Source organism: Hyaena hyaena, unplaced genomic scaffold (assembly GCF_003009895.1).
Source record: "Hyaena hyaena isolate Hyena2069 unplaced genomic scaffold, ASM300989v1 scaffold_41, whole genome shotgun sequence".
Taxonomy (NCBI): Eukaryota; Metazoa; Chordata; class Mammalia; order Carnivora; family Hyaenidae; genus Hyaena; species Hyaena hyaena.
The window spans coordinates 1,064,735-1,081,051 of record NW_024080673.1 but is presented as its reverse complement, the minus strand read 5'-3'; the positions used below and the strand labels follow the sequence as shown (position 1 = coordinate 1,081,051).

General features: G+C 36.3%; 1 protein-coding gene across 9 annotated transcripts in view; it reads left to right on the top strand.

Annotated features, from left to right (window-relative positions):
• R3HDM1 (R3H domain containing 1) overlaps window positions 1-16,317 on the top strand; it is a 205,841-nt gene that overhangs the window by 56,673 nt on the left and 132,851 nt on the right. Inside the window, exon 1 of one of the 9 annotated variants that reach the window (XM_039229930.1) lies at window positions 5,034-5,051. The exons of the other annotated variants lie outside the window; for them this stretch is intronic. The gene's annotated coding sequence lies outside the window, so the exon portion shown is untranslated. Of the gene's footprint in view, window positions 1-5,033; window positions 5,052-16,317 lie in introns of those variants that run through there. 9 annotated transcript variants of the gene reach the window in all.

The following is a 16,317-nucleotide window of genomic DNA, read 5'->3' as shown; positions in this document are numbered from 1 at the left end:
TCGGGGAGGAAATCTCTGGTTTAGCATATGTTAAAAAATGCTACATGGCATCTAAATGTAGGTAATAAGATAGCTGGAGACTCATTAGGACAGTATACGGAAAAGCAATCAAGGAGTGAACTTTATGTTTCCCAAGATGAAAGGAATCCATCCCATGAGGGACGTAATCCCTTTGTATTTATATTATCCACCTTTGCAATTTATCAGGACCACTGAGAGCAAACAAGCCAACAGGTTAGGCCAGGGTAATGTTGGGCCATTTGTAAGTAATATATGATAGAAACTTATTATAGAATCTAATTAACTAGATTATGCTGAGTACTGTCCAGTTAACAGTATGACAGGCAGTCATCATGTCACTTCATTTCTGAGCTTTAGTTCTCTGAACTATAACATAAGATGCGCACTAGATAAGAGTGCTCCTGAGGTCTTTTGCTAGTGTAAAGTTCTGTTATTTCATAAATCAAAGAAACGTTTTGCTAAAGATATGTAATATAAATAGAAGTGTCTTAACCAAGCCAAGACTCAAGATTTTTATACTTTTGTTGTTTATTGACAATTATTGGAAATAAGTGTTTTTATTACAGGGGCTCTTCTGACTTCAAGAGAAAAATAGATCACAGGAAATGAATTTCTTTTTATGTTGCTATAGTTTCATTTTCAGTATAAGTAACAGAATCTTAAGAAGGTGAGGAAATTTCCCGGGTTCAAATGCCTAGGTCATCTTGTGGCATCTTGTGCCTATCACCCAGGGTCTCTATCACAGAATACCACTTGGGAACTCAGCACAAGGAGTGTGTTGGAGGCTAGAGAGAGGTGTAGAAACCCACAATCTTTAGCATGGAGTAGTGGAAAGAACCATCCCTTAGCAGGATAATGTCTTCTGCATCTTATTTTTTTATACTTCAAAGTGAGATATTTTTACTTCAAATTACAGTGTTTTCAAAAGGAAAATATCCTATATTTGTTAATAGGTTATTGCCTTATGATAATCTTCCTGCCTCCCTTTTATAACATTGTAAAAAAATATATAATAATCCTAATAAAAGTATTATCATAGTTTAAAAGATGTGTTAAATTCCATTTAAAAAAAGAAGATACAGTAGATTAAGACTTTACCTCAGAAAGAAAAAAGGGAGGAAAACTGCTGGAAAAAGTTATACCAAAAAGTTTAAAGACAGTATAATGAATGTCCATATAGCTTTCTGGCTCTACCAATTCTTAGTATTTTGCCACATTTTCTTGCTGCTATCTGACTAATATATTTTTATCACACCTCCAAATTGTAATGTTGATAAAATTTTATCTCATATACTAACCATACAGGTGACCCCCTCCTCCCCTGTCCCATTGTTTGTAAATATCCTTCATAGCTTTGTAGAAAGTCCAGAATCCAGTGGTCCTGGGTGACTTGGCTGGTTGAGTGTCTGACTCTTGATTTCGGCTCAGGTCATGATCCCAGGGTTATGGGATCAAGCCCTGTGTTGGGCTCTGCACTGAGCATGGAGTGTGCTTAAGATTCTCTCTCTGCCTCTATCCCCCCCTCCCCACCATGCTCTCTCTAAATAAAATTAAAAAAATTTTTTTTAATCTTAAAAAGAAAATCCAGAATCCAATCAAATGTAACACATTTATTATCACATCCCTCTAGTCTTATATAATTTTGCTTATTTTTTCATAATATTGATATATTAGGAGTTCAACTAGATGTCTTGTAGAATGATCCACAGTATAAATTTGTCTGATTGTTTCCTCACAATTAGATTCAGATGAAACATTTTCAAAGGAATATTGCATAAGCGGTTTTTGTGTGTGTGTGGGTGTGTGTGTGTGTGTGTGTGTGTGTGTGTGTGTGTGTTGGGTTGTTTTTTTGGTTTTTTGGTTTTTTGGTTTTTTTTGGTCCCCTACTGCAGTACATCAGGAGGCATACAGTGTTAGCTTGTCCTGTTATTGGTGATGTTAAATTTGGTATCTTAGTTAAGGTAGAGTTTGCAGGTTGTAAACACACCTTTTCTTCTTTGTTATTAAAGGTTATCAGAAACTGAAGAATAACTAGCTCATTAGCAGTCTTTCATCCAATAGGATTTTGTCGTGTATTCTTGGTCCTTATCAGCATATGTTCTTACACTCCTGGTTGCAAAATACTGATTTCCTATTTTTAAGAAAATGTTAACTTTCTAAAAGATTAGCTCCCCTAAAATGTCCCTTGTTTATGGTAATCATTTGTTCTTCTTTAGAATGTGTTAGGAAGTATGTTAGAGAATTAGGCTCAAATGTTTTCATCTTTAAAGGTAAAGTACTTAAAAAGTCATGTAAGAGCTAAGGCAACAAAGTTAAGAAAGTTTATCAGGAATGTCAGTAATTCGATTTAGACAGTTAAATTTTCTGTTATTCTCATAGTTGCCCTAGTTCCTATAATTCAGTTGGGAATTATGTTTTTACCTTCTAACTACAGCTAAACACGATGTCAGTAGAGTCTCTGTGCTTCAGCAGAGGATGTTGAGCATTCCAAGAAGTTCAGCATGAAACTTGAGCTGCAAGCAAAAAATTAAATTCATTAATTCATTTCTTTTACTGAGGACTTAGTCTTGAAAGTTTCCTTTGTTACCTGACCTTGTTGGCATGTTTTAAGTACATTTCCAAGATATTGTAAGAAAACTTTCTAAATCTGTTTCACTATTTATTTGTGTTGAACATTTACAGGATACAGACAAAGCTGACTTACTAATTGATGGTAATAGTATCATTAATACTAATTAATGGTATAGTATCCAAAAGAAGTATTGAAGATTCTGTGTCTAATTAGCTAGTTGTAGGTTGTTCCTAAATGAAAGGTTCATTATCCATCTATGTCCTTTCCCTGCAGAACCGACTTAATGGTCATAAAACTGTCTAGTTTAGTGGAGCCTGGGTGGCACAGTCAGTTAAGCGTCATACTCTTGATCTCAGCTCAGGTCTTGATCTCACGGTTGGTGAGGTTTGAGCCCTGCATCAGGCTCTACGCTGATGGTGTGGAATGTGCTTAGGATTCTGTCTTTCCTCTCCACCCCTCCTCACTTGTGTGTGCACTCACTCTGTCTCTTTCAACAAAAATAAACAAAAATTTTTCTGAAACTATGTAGTTTAAAATATTTTTAATTATGATTTTTCACTCATTCAGAATTATATGAATTTATAAGTCTAAAAATTTCCACAGCTAAAAGACAAATAGAATCATTGGAAACATTATCATCATGTTTACAAATGGATTTATCCTGATCTTTATGACTAGTAGAACTACTCATTTTAGTTTCTTAGCCGCAGTGAAAGTGGGTTCCTTCATTATTCTGCATTTTAGTTTGTCCATCTGTTTCATAACAAGAGCCTTTATTATGGTTTTTAAGAAAAGCTGCCTTGAATTTATGTTTCTCATAATTAACAAAGATTTTATGTGAGAAAAAATCATTTGTACCCTTTGATAAAAGCAGTAACCATTTATGGAAAAGTCAGGAATTTGAATATTTGTTTTGGGGAACTGGCTAGTTCTTGATTTTTGCTTCTTACACATCTGGATACCAAAAAGTAAAGGGCATGGTAAAGGATTATGCACTTAGGAAATAGGTATTTTGAGAAACTTTAAATTAACCTGAAACTTCTCAGTGAAGAATCACTGATATTAGCTGCTTTTACCACCTTTGTTGTTTGAATAGTCAGGGAAGGTTTTGTGGACTTAAATCTATTATTAAGTCTATTTATAGTGGTGAAATAGAGCCTATTTTTGAAAAAGCAATAATATTTTCAAGTTAAAAAGTCGGTGACTTATTTTGCTGTTCGCTAAGCTGATATATAGTGCACTGCTGATCTCTTAGGCTGTAGGGCATACCAACTCTTGAAGAGTTTTAACCTTTTAGTGGCAGAGAAAAGAAGTATGTCTGGTTATTGGTATGCAGTTTTTCTTCCAATTGTACAGGTAATAAGCCTTGTCTGATAGAATCCGTACAAGATTCCTGAATGCTTAACAGAAAGAATGATCTTTGTTTCATAGGATGGGAAACAGGCATATGCTTTACCCAGCTATCACAGAACAGAAATCAGTGGTTAGAATTTTAAAAACACACACTTGGCTGCTTATTTGATGCTTTACCCAGCAGACACAATTGCTTTTATGTTTTTCTCATTATATTTTGTGTGTCTGCTCCTAGTTATTGGATGTTAAGGTTGCTGCTTTTTTTTTTTTTTTTTAATTTTATTTCAGTTGATTCCTTTTCTTGTAAGTCCACCTCTTGAGCTCATTTAGACAGCAAGCATCTGACACAAGGCAGGATTGTTCTCTGATCTCCGTTCTTTGCTGTCTCCATCTGTTGGTGTGAAGAAGTAATGCTCTTGCCAGAATAAGCCAGCTCATTTAAATTTTAGCAAAAACAAATGAACAAATAAGGAATTATGCTCTTAATGCATTTTCTTTCTTTATGACAATTAAGTCAGCTTGAAGATGCAAAACTATCATGGGATGTCAGCTTTTGTAGGCAGATTGTCTTTGTATTTTATACACTTTGTGTTAGTGATACTAAAAGTGTCAGAATTATTAAAAAGCTGTTATATTAACTATGCATAAATTCTTTACATTTTGTTTTTAGGGAAACAGAAATAGAATTATCTAAACTTTTTTCATCTGAGAGGTCAGGAATCTGCAAAAAAATTGCAGAGCGAGAAATCTCAAAAATCCTGACAGTCTTTGCACATTCACAGTTTCATGGGCTTTTGCATCATTGCTTCTGAATTGCTAATGAAGAGCTCAATATAGCTTCTGATGCATTTCAGATACTCTGGGTGGTGACTGGCTAGAGTGTTACTGACATCACAACATACAGCTGTTGACTTTCTATTGTCTCTGAGTCCTCGGCAAGTGCTTTAGACTGCTCTAGCAGCGCTCTCCCAATGCCTGGCTAATCAGCTGGCTCTGTGTTCGGTGAGCTCTGGAGAGGAGCAATGCAGAGCATCAGTTTACAGATACTATGGAAAGTACATTTTCATTCACTGTGTATGATGAAGCAAACACCAGTACAATGAAGGTATGTATGTGACTCTTTTTTTTTTTTTTTTTTGCTAAATGTATAATGAAAGGTAATCAAATATATGAAGAATTTTTCATGTTCACTTAGTACCATAATTTTGCTAGGGGCATGTTTGGTAAAATCCTTTCCATGTCCAAAATGAGAGGATGTTTTAAAATGATCTTTGTTTATTTTTGCAAAAATTTATTTGTGTAGGTTGATAGAATGAGTAATAGGAATCATTTACTTCTTAGCTGTGGTACAAGTTTGTCCCCCCCACCCCCAAAGTTTGTGATAACTCTACTGTATTGATCGAACAGTTTATGTCTGTGCTTCTTGTTATTACTGTATAGCAGAACAAATTGTCAATTGGAAAAATGATTTCTCTTTCAGGTTCATCTTAAATAGACGTGCTGTATGGCTTGTTGAATCTTAAAAATTTCACTGTGGAACAAATGCAGTGTAGAGAAGACTCTTGGAAATTTAGAAACTAAGAACCTTAACTTTCAGAGCTAATGTTAATTTTTTGTACCCTTTTTGGAGGGAAGAAATAGAATACTTTTTAAAGTGCTAATAACAGAGCAAAACCTAGATCTGTCATAGCTGTGATTAGCATAATCATACCACATTGGAAAAGAGCAAATGCTAATAAAACTATGTAATTTTTAAGAGCGATCTTTTCATCATACCGTCTATTAAAAGATTTTGACATTTACTTTGGTATTTTATGATTCTTCAAAACAGGATCATAAATGGTGATATAGGTGATACTGAGTAACAAAAAATGTCCATTAGTGTATAAAACTGGCACATTTGAAACGTTTTTTGACAGTTTTGCTTGCTTTCAACCTGGGATTAGCCAAATTTTGCCAGTATCTGGATGGAATTGCTGTGATATTTTAAGCACCCCCACAGTATGGAACAATTACTGTGATCTTGAGAAGTAATTCTTCTCTTTTAAGAGGAAACAGAAGGAAAATCACTAAATGGCTTATTATCCAATGCTGAATATCATTACTTCTCTTTCTTTTGTTTCTTTCTCATTCCCAACTGTGTCAGTAATTAGGATGTTGAAAATATTAATAGCTATTATTAAAATTAGGGTCTTTTATCAGATACATTATTTCAACCTAATGTCAGGAGAATTTCATCATTTCTCTTTTAAGCTTCAGGGTTTCTTTTAAGTTTTATGTTGAAAAGTAGGGGGGAAAAAGCACATATTCTGAATTCTTGCCTACTAATGCTTTTATTCATCTTTTGTCACACACTACTTTTTTTTATATCTTAACCTCTTTTTTTATTATTTTTTTTCTTTAGGTTTCTGGTTGCATCTATCTGCCTCCCCCTGCTGCCCCACCCCTGTGGGTGTGTGTGTGTGTGAGTGCGTGCTTGACTTTCTAAGCATTTGTCTCTTCTCTGTCTCTTATCTCTTCCTCTTTCCTTCCCCCAGCCGGTTGTTCTTTTCCACTTTGTCTTCATCTCTTACCATTTCTGTACATCTCTGTTTGGTGTCTCGGGGTCTCTTCCTCTTTGACTGAATCAGTCAGTCCCTCTGCTTCTCTTTCTTTCTTTTTTCATTCCTTTGACTCTCCCTTTCCCTGGTATCTCCCTCTCTGTTTTTGTCTCCTTCTCCCTGTCTAGCTGTCTCTGTATCTCCCTCTCTGTCTTTCTCTATCCCTTCTCCCTTTCTGTTGGTGTTTCTGTGAATTTCTCTTTCCTTTGTCTCCGACTCTCAGTGTGCCCCTTCCTCTATCTATCTTCTCCCCTACTGCTTCCTTCTTCCTCTCTTACTTTCCTTTTACTCTTCTGTGCCTTGCCTTCTCCCTGCCTCTCTAACCCTATTTGGTCTCCCTGACTGCCTCTCTCTCTGTCTTTCTGCCTCCCTCTCCCTTTTCTCTCCACATTTTGCTCACTTTTCCACCCTACCCTCAAGGTCTTTCTGTCTTTCCTGTCCAAGCTTTCCTCACACATGTATACTTCAAATTTTCATTGCCATACAATTTTTCAGCTTTTAGTGGACTTGCACTTGACTGCACTTGACTTTAATTTTTTTTGTTGTTAATTCATAGCAGTTACTAGTTGCAATTTAATTACTGTGAATTAAACTCTGTGCTTTCTAAAAGATATTAATGGGTAAATAATTAAATATATTTTAAATAAACAGATTTTACCATTTGCTTATTTTTTTTAATTTTTAGAAACTTACATTTTAGGCCTTATAAGTAGATTGAAATGGTCATATATTGAAATTATCATTTAAAATGTTTTGTCTTCGAAAGATACACATTTACACTGTCAAAAGGAATTCTTTTTTACTTAAATGATTTTTCTTTTAGTTTTTCAAGATTTTTGGAAAGCAGATTTAAAATTTTTACTTTTAAAGAAAAGACAATATCTCACTTCATAGTTTTGTTTCAGGTTATGATAAACTTGTATTTCTGTATACCTATACGGCTTTTTATACCATTCTGCATTTTCCAAATGTGTTAAGTTGGACATATGTTGGGATTTTTTTTATTTCATTTTTAACTTTGTACTTTGAAATTATTATAGATTTATAGGAAGCAGCTCAAATAGGACAGAGAGGTCCCATGTGTGTTGTTGTTGTTTTTTAATTTTTTAAGGTTTATTTTTGAGAGGGGGTAGGAGCAGAGAGCAAGAGAGACACAGAATCCAGAGCAGGCTTGAGGCTCTGAGCTGTCAGCACAGAGCTGGATGCGGGTCTCGAACTCATGAACCATGTATGAGATCATGACCTGAGCCAAAGTCAGACGCTCAACTGACTGGGCCACCCAGGCATGCCCTGTCCCATGTGTGTTTTTAAAGATTTGATGTTTTCCTCAATTTTTTGTATCTCATGTCTCAGGTAAAATAATCTGGGAGGTGGGGCGCCTAGGTGACTCAGTTGATTAAGCATCTGACTTCAGCCTCGGTTATGATCTCCCTGTTCCCGAGTTCTAGCCCCTTGCTGAGCTCTGTGCCGATGCCTCAGAGCCTAAAGCCTGTTTCAGATTCTGTGTCTACCTCTCTCTCACTGCCCCTCCCCCATGCCTCTCCCTCTCGTTTTTTTTAAATAAACATTTAAAAATTTTTTAAATATTCTGGAGGCACCTGGCTGACTCAGTCGGTTAAGTGTCCGACTTCAACTCAGGTCATGATCTTGCTGTTTGTGGGTTCAGGCTCTGCGTCGAGCTCTGTGCTAACCACTCAGAGCCGGGAACCTGCTTTGGATTCTGTGTCTTCCTGTCTCTCTCTGTCCCTCCCCCATTCACACTCTGTCTCTCTCTCTCTCTCTCAAATAAATAAACATTAAAAAAAATTTTTTTAATATTCTGAAGATTAGAACTTCACTTAACATTACCTAAGTTTACATAGTCACAAACCTAGCAACTGTCATCATATTGTGTTTATTTTGTCTTATAAAGCAGACTAAAACAGCAGTTTGATGAAGGCATTATATATCTTGAAATAGCACTGTGGTTTTGTGATAACTAGCATAGAACTATCAAGGAAGAAAATTAAATTCACAGTTAACAAGTTATGTAAGTTTAAGAAGCAAAGAAAGATAGGTGAGATGAAAATCTTTTCAGAGCAGCTAAAGTCATTTTCACATATATCCCTCCTGAAATAATGTTACACTTGTTTCTACATTCTGATTTCTGCCCTGCTGTATAATCTTCTCTGCTGTATAATCAGACTCCTGATCCAGTGGGGTTGGGGGTGGTGGTGAAATAGGACCCAAAAGTCATTGTCTCTGTAAACCTTCTCATCACACCTTTCTAACCAACCAACTTTTTTTCTGATTGATACAGATTATCTTTAATGAAATTAATACAGTGATTTTTAATTTTTCAGACTAAGTTCCTCTAAGCCATAGAGTTCCACAGATGTGCTCTAATAACTAGAGGAAAGCATGAAGCCCAGTTAATGTATCTTGATCTAGCCTCATCTTCTCACGTGACCAGAGCAGGTTTGGAAGGGGGAAGTGTGTGTGTGTGTGTGTGCGCGTGCATGCACGTGTGCATATATATATACATATTTCATGCTTTACTTACAACATAAGTATAAAAATGTTACATGTAAAATGCAAAACGAGTTGCTAACTAGGTTTCATGTATATGCTTCTGAGACCCTAAAAACCCTGAAAACCACAAGCAAAAATGTCTGTGAACCTAGACGTGTATGAGTACCGCATTTCTGCAGAAAAGATCCGTAGATTTAATGAGATTTTCAATAGGATCCTTTCATGGTTAAAAATAATTGAGAATTGCTGCTCTATGGTGTCTATAAATCTACTCAGTCTATTACATGGATTGAACATTTTCTCTTTTTCCCTTTGTTTTTAAATGCTGAGAAGAGTGTATGATTTCCTCCTTTAACAGCAGGCACTTCTACAAAAAACATATGTAGTTTCTTAAAGTAGTTTAACATGTGCAGTAACTGATTACCAAGCATACCTGATGCCAGACTGTACTATGGGACCACCAGAAAGACCATTTCTTCTCATCGGTAGAAAATGAACACCGAACTAATTGAGGGCTGCATGCCCCCACTGAGCTTCCAATGAGACTGTTGTAAAGAAAGCAACAAATGTATTAAGAATTAATAACTACTAAAACAATTCAATGTGGTAGACATAGCTAGGAAATAATGAAAGTCATTAAAAAATCAGATCTGAAATTTATTAGACTGAGTTTCTTCACTTTGTGCAAAGCCGTAGGCATTTGAACCACTTAAATTGCACAGAACCTTAGGTGTTTTACAGAGTTGTATCTGCTCATTCTACCATTTCCGTGTATAGTGTTGGATTCAGGAGACCATGAAGCTCCCAGCAGTGTTCACTCATGCCTCGTAGCAGCATCCTCAAAGTGTAAAAGTATTTGCACTTTGTTGTACACATCCTTTTGTAGAGTATAAAGGTGGATGAGGGCAACTGAAAGACAACACCTGTTCTACCTCAAGCTGTTTTTATGCTATTTTTACTGACCATGAATGCTCTTTGAGTGACAGAAATAAAACATTTTTGAGCTTTTTCCCCCCCGAACATAATCCCTAGGTGCTTTCTTGAAAGAGGTTTGTGATCCTTTGTTAGAAGGAATGTGGTTGGCAATTCAAAAAATGAAGGGTAACACATTAGTAGTTATAAAACAGAATGTCTTCCAATTTTAACCTAAATTAAAATCCTATAAAGGAAACAAATTTTTGTCATAAGAAAGAAATGGGTTATGTTAGACCTACTGATTCAAATGCTAGAGAGAATATAAAGTTTCACATGTTGACAAAATACATTAAGCCATCAAAGAACTTTTGAGTGGATTAGAAAAATGTGCCAGAAGCCCAGCATGTGTTTTACTAAGACTCTTTGATGACAGAGCTTAATACTTTCAAGGCCTTCAAAGAATTTTCATTGTGATCTGGTGATAAGAATGAAATGCTAGTCATGGGTAAAAAGTACATGGAGGTAAATTAGTTGTATTAGTGATACAGAGGAAAAAAACATATCAAGTAAAATAGCATTTTGAAGGAGTAAAGCGAGCACCACATCAGAGTTTAGCTATAATACCACAAAGACTAAAGGTTTCTTACAGGATGGGCTAGCCCTAGCCACAGTCTGTGTAAAGTATATACCTTCTCAGTGATGGTGTTAGGAATGGCTGAATAAAGAAACTGGCCTTATGCTCATGATGATCACTTTTATTCATGAACTATAAACTACAAATATGCTCTGAACCCAGTACAAAAAAAAAAAAGTAAGGAATGTAATAAATGGAACTAGACACTGCAAAAGGTTAATTAGTAATTGCAGTGACTTCTAATACCAGCTAACCCAGAGTTAGGCCTAACTTCACAGGTTAAGGGCACAATCCCCCAGAAATCTGCTCTCATTTCAGACACCAGGCCACCCACACCTCTGACCAGCTGGCTACAAATTTAAAGGTTCCTATTACTCAGGATTGATAATTCATTAGAACATCTTAATAGAAATCAAGAAAGTACTATACTTAAAATTATAGTTTTATTAATAAAGGATACAATCCGTACCAGACAAAGTAAAGCCACCAAACACAAGGTCTAGGAGTATCACAGATGTAAAGCTTCCCTTCCCCTCTCTCTATGGAATTAGGATGTGTTATTCTCCTGTACAGTGATATTCCTGTAAATGCAAGTTTCGACATTCAAAGGCTTTATTGAAGTTGGCTTTACGTAGGCATGATAGATTGAACCATTGGTCATGCAGTTAAACTCAAACTCCTGCTCCATTCTTTCCTTCTAAGAGATCAGGTAATATCACATAGCTCAAAACTCCAACTTGCTGATCACCTGGTTGGTTAGTCTTTCTCTTGTGACCTGTCCTCTTCCTGGGTCATTCATTAGCATCAAGTACTTAGGGGCCTACCCAGAGTCACCTCATTAACATAAAGTATCAGAATCTACCATCAGTAACAAAGACAATCCCGTGGAAAGGATTTAGAAACTACCTCCCAGTAACCAAGGACAAAGGCCAGCCAAATTCTTCACTATACAATATTTTATTCTCTATCAGTAGTATCTTTGGTGTTCTGTGTTAGGGAAATAATTTACTTTTGTGGTTCTCATGTAGAAGAGAAAACTTGAGGTCACGAATGAATACATAGTTATTTCTCCCACCAACCAGTTTCCTCTAGCCAGTTCATTACTCAGAAGCATCTCTAATAGATAATACACTTTTTAAAGAATGAACTGTAATCATTCAAACTCAAGATGTAAAAAAAGTCTTTTTTCTTACATGCCCATATCTTTAATTCTTCTCTCATCCTCATTATCTGTGCCCAGTTTCCAGGAATCAAAACCTTTAAATGTTCTTTGTTTATTTCCCAAAGCATGATCAGATGGTAAGACCAGTCTTTTTTTTCCTCTTTGTAATAAGAGATTTTATTATGTGCCAAGAGAGGTTATTACAACATGATCTATTTCAAGCCAACATTTAACAGTAAGTAGGGAGCTCCCAGTTTAATCCCAGACTGGGTGATAGGTTGAGAATTAAGGCAAGATACATTTTAGCCTCACTAGTAAGTTAATAAAGCCTTCAGGTACAGTTACAATAATGGCCTTCACTTTATTGCATTGTCTCTTGCCTTCTTATAATATCTGAATGCCTTTAGAGTCTCATCATGTTACCCTTTGATTCTCCAAGGTAGTTCCTGGGAGCTCTTCCAATTTTGCCCTCCTTTGGCCCACTGCCACTTTTGCTAGTGCTTGCCATAAATTTGCTCATGTCCCTGCCCAAGATTCCACGTCTTAGAGCATCCAACATTAGTCTTCAGGGTACCATATTCCCTACAGTCTTCTGTCCTAGGCTTCATCACCTGGGCATTGTAAGCTGATTGTCTCCCACTTCTCTGCTGCTTTGGTTCATACCTTCTGCTTTGGCTCAAACTAGCACCTCTGCTACATAAAGATACATGTAGAGTTCTTTTAGTACTCCAGCTTTCCTAATTTCTGACTTTCTACATTTTGATTTGGCATTATTAAGCTTCTTAAGCACTGTACCACACAGTGATATAAAGTCAGATCTGGAATGGCTAAGAAAGGACATTTAGGCTGGTCCATAGCCAAATTGCACCTGAGCTGTCTCATTTAACTCACTCCCACGGGGCACCTTGGTGGCTCAGTTGGTTAAGCATCTGGCTTTAGCTTAGATCATGATCTCACAGTTCATCAGTTCAAGGCCCACGAAGGGCTCTATGCTCAGAGCTCAGGGCCTGGAGCCTGCTTCAGATTCTGTGTCTCTAGCTCTTTGCCCCTCCCCACCATCTCGCTCTCTCAAAAATAAACATTTAAAAAATGGGGTTTTTAATTTTTTTAAAATCACTCCCATTACACAGACTTCAGTTACAGAATTATGGGAATGCTCCAGTTTTGTAGTCTCCCCAAGAACTGTGCCTAAACAGTTCTGGATGTTGGTATTAGCCTTAGAGTGAGCCTCCCCTTAGGGACTCACTCCGGTATTTATTATCCTCATCCACTCTTCTACCCAGCCCCCACAGCCATCCTAACTTCCTGACTTCTAGCAAGTTATGTTCTTTAAAATAGAAAAGGTGTTTATTAGATATGAATTCCCTCAGTGTGCTGCCCCATTCCCTTCAGTTTCTGATGACAGTGAATTCTTTCAAGGTTAATCCCTCTACTTGTACTTCTGACGCCATTTCTTCATTTCTTTCCACTTCAGATTTTCCTTCTCATTCTTAATTTTCTTTTCCTTTTATTATTTTTTTAATGTTTTATTTTTTTTTAATTTTTATTTTTTTATTTTATTTATTTTTTTTAATGTTTTATTTATTTCTAGGAGAGAGAGAGAGAGAGAGAGAGCGTGAGCAGGGGAGGGTCAGTCTGTGCGATGAGCGCAGAGCCTGACCCAGGGCTCAAGTCCACAAACCATGATATCATGACCTGAGCCAAAGTTGGACACTCAACCCTATGAGCCATCCAGATGCCTCCAAATCTGGTAGACTTTTTGTTTCTCCACCTCCCTACTCATCTCTTGAAGGGTTTGTTGTTGCTAGGGATTCTATCCCAAACCCCACTTCTTGTCTTGCTTGGTGGCTTCTTAGCATCTTCATCTGTGTTGATAATTCAAAGCCTCTATCTATACAGTGATTCTACCCAATCATTGTTCTGCGCCAAATCCTTTTTTCCTCCCATTTTTCCCTGTGTTTGTGGGTAGCACGCACCACCTACACCTTCATTGTGTTGTGTCATAACTGTGTCAGCTATCACAGTCCTAACTTTTTTCTGACCACCCCTGTATCTAGCTGGCTTCCCCTATTTTTCTGTGAAAGTAACACTTCATTTCTATAGGTAGTATATATAGGTAATGGCAAATAGCAAGGCCTCTGGAACCAGACTACCTGATTTGAAATTCTAACTGCCATATACTAGTCTCACAACCTTGGACAAGCTTATTCTTTGTCTGCTTCAGTTTTCTCATTTGTAAAATTGAGATAATAAGAGCACCAACCTGATAGAGTTAATGAGAATTAAATTAACACGTTGAAAGCTTTGGGAATAGTACTTTGTAAATTATAATAGCTATTTAAGAGTTTGCTGTTAATATTATTGATTTTAAAGTATATATCACAATCAGTAATTATCTTGTTGGCTTTTTCCCTGCAGTAGCACGTAAGCACGTCTGCCAAGTTCACTGCTATATCCTTAGCAGTCAGAGCACTTTGCACATAGTATCTATTCAAAAGATGAGAATCAATGAATGAAATCTTTTTTTCCTTTTCATCCTTCATCTTTGAATCCTTTGTCTATGCTCTAGTCACTTTCTACCACAATTCTTATAACATTTTCCTGCTAGAACACAGTCCATCTACAATTGTAACTAAGATAATTCTCTATGGCTTCTCTTAAAATGAGTTCCTCTGTTATTTAAGCTTTCTTTCCCTCATGAGATCAAGAGTAAACTTCTAATCTTCAAATATATCCACCCTTTGATGCTATTATCCTGTTGTTTGTTTTTAGAACATGTTTTAATGAAAAATGTCAAGACCAAAGAAAGGAGCATTATAGCAAACATTGAGTACTTCTCAAAATTAGCAATGCTAACCTTTTGTTATATTTTCTACAGATTTTTTTAAGAATTAGAATAATAAAGACATGATTGAAGTCCCTTTTCTGTCTCACCTGAAACCTTTTATTCTTTTCCCTCTCCAGAGAGAATTACTAACATGAAATAAATGTGTACTTTTACCATCAATGCTTGTGTGATTTTTAATTTTTTACATAAGTTGCATTGTACTGTAGATATCATTCTGCTTTTTCACTAAACATTCTAACATTCTTTTAGACTTACGTTGATAGAGCTTTATTTAGATCATTCATTTTAATTGTTGATCATACTGTGCAGAAGGGGTATACTACTGGGGCGCCAGGGTGGCTTAGTCGGTTAAGCGTCCGACTTTCGCTTAGGTCATGATCTCGCGGTTCGTGGGTTCGAGCCCCGTGTCGGGCTCTGTGCTGACTGCCAGCTCAGAGCCTGGAGCCTGTTTCAGTCTGTGACTCCCTCTCTCTCTGACCCTCCCCTGCTCATGCTGTCTCTCTCTCTCTCTCCTAGAAATAAATAAAACATAAAAAAAAAAAAATTAAAAAAAAAAAAAAGAAGGGGTATACTACAGTTCTCATGTTTTTTTTTAAAAAATCAATTTCCTTATTGGTAGACATTTGGTTTTTCCCATTCTTTGCTTTTAAATAAAACAATTCAGTGAGTATTTTTGTACATGGCTACTTAAGTAAATGTATGCATTTCCTTAATGTGTAGATCTAGAAGTGTTGGGCTGTAAGATATGAGGAATTTAAACTTCAGGATCACAAATTTTCTCATGCCCTTGTCAGCTCTACATACATTTTTTTGTCTTCTTCAACCTTAGTTTATATACTCCATTTCCATTAAATGGGCTTCTTTTTCCTATCTTCCGCATTTCTCCACTCAGAAAGCAGCATATTCATGTAACACCTTATCTATCACTACTTCTCTAAAAGTAATTTATCTCATAGTCTTGTAGTACTCAACTAATAAATTGTGTCCGTTCTTCAACTTACCAAAAGTCTCTTCCCCTCTCTTTAAATGTCATCATAAAATTATTTTATGTATTTGTTGGTAAATGTCATTGCTAACCACCTCTCTTGGGTTTCACAGACTCCTTTAGGTCAAGGTAGTTCTTTCTTCTCCTTTGTTGTTTTAAAACATAGCTAATACTTACTGCAGCTTTGTTAACTTCTGTGGTTCCTCACTAAATTTTTGTATGCTAGTAACTATTTATAAATCACTTAGACATTTAGCATTTTGAAATGTTGGTGCTTATAATCTTGTTCAAGTGACTGACTCTGAGAATGTAAATTTACATTCTTTCCAAATACAGCATAAACTGTTTTCTTGTCTTTCTCACTAGAGACCTTTAACCAATTGGTTGTGTTGATTTGCTAACCTTAAGAGAAGAAGCTGATGTGTGTTGGTATTGTGCAGCTGGTTTATTTTATAAATGTGGCTGCCTGATTATATGTTTTACTCTCAAGGAGGAAATGCAGCGTTGTGTTCATCTAATGAAATGACATTGAACAACCAGGTAGTCATAAGGGAGGAAAAATGCAGTGTGCTTTGCCAAATTCTATTTCAGATAACTTCAGTAATGTTATTCTTTTTTCCCCTCAGTATTTAAGGGGAGAGTACTTTTTTTTTTTTTTTTACAAATAGTTTATTGTCAAATTAGTTTCCACATAACACCCAGTGCTCATCCCCAAA